Below are 1,420 nucleotides of genomic sequence, written 5' to 3'. Positions count from 1 at the left end.
TGCAATCTTTAAAATATTAATTCTCAGCATCGAGACATCTTCTATAACCGGGAATTTTTTTCTTAGGTTTCATTAATAGGAAAAATAGGAAATTAAAAAAAATAATTAAATGGCTGATGCGAAACAGAAGCAGAAAAAATATGTGACTGTAATAAATAAAAGGACTAATAATAAAAAATAATTCAAAATCAGATGCCGAATATACAGTTTAACGTAACAAAATTTTGAGAATACAAAGTGACCCACTTTAAAAATCTCCGCAATTATAATTTAACGAATTATATAAATTCTGAATTATACAATTAGCGATACAAGATAAACAATTTACTATTTGGGGCCATCCATATACCACGTGGTATATTTTTGTCAATATTAAATTTCCGGAATTTATTCATTGGACAATTATATGGTTCCGTACATTTTAATTTAGGATATTATTGGGAACGTGAACATTCCGGACAATTTAAATAATTCTTTTAATGCAAAAAATATACACTTTATTTTCACATTTCTATTTAAAGAAAAGAAAACTAAACAATACTTTAGTATAATATCATGTGCAAAAAAAAACACTCTATTTTCATATTTCTATTTAAAAGATAGAAAACTAAAAAATACCTAAAGATCATATTCAGCTAATGAATTATTTAATTAATTAGTAATATTATTAACAAAATTGAAAGTCAATGAAATATTTCAGCAAAATTATTGTTTGCAAGTAGGTACGTATTATTATTTCATTTTTATTTATATAAATACATAGATATATATACATATTTTATTGATATAATATAATTAATATAATTATATTAATTTGTATACATTATCTATTATATGGCGGGGTGAAAATTATTAAATTAGTCAAATCGTTTGAGCTGAGTCAAAAGAATTTGTGGGTTGACATCCAATTGATTGATTAAAATCGCTTAATATATTGTGTTCCCTTTTTTGATTTGAAAATTAAAATTTTTGAAGATTCCAAATAATTTCCCAATTGTTTCGAAAATTATGGCGAATGATTTCCTGCTTTTCTGTCTAGCAGACACCGTGACAATTATCCCAAAAATTATTCACATTTCAGCCTTTTCTTTGAATTTTGTATACGGTTCAAATAAATTTAATTTACTTATTAGAATACTGCACAATATAGGATACTCCTGGTGAGAGGGCTCAGTAAACTACGTGCAGATTATTTTAATATAATTTCTTCTCTAGATCTATTCTTTATTTTTATGAGTCAGTTATAATCCTAATTATTACTTTCCTGAGCTTTTTGTCCATATATCTGTATCCAATAAAACGGTTAAAATGCGTATCATACATAAACTTGTAATTGTACTTAATAAAAACTAAGAATAAAAAATACACTAAAAACAAACTTTGTTTAAGATCACTACTATATCACCTTTCATTTACTACA

This window comes from Belonocnema kinseyi, chromosome 2 (assembly GCF_010883055.1).
Source record: "Belonocnema kinseyi isolate 2016_QV_RU_SX_M_011 chromosome 2, B_treatae_v1, whole genome shotgun sequence".
In the NCBI taxonomy this organism is placed as follows: domain Eukaryota; kingdom Metazoa; phylum Arthropoda; class Insecta; order Hymenoptera; family Cynipidae; genus Belonocnema; species Belonocnema kinseyi.
Note: the sequence above shows the minus strand (reverse complement) of the source record.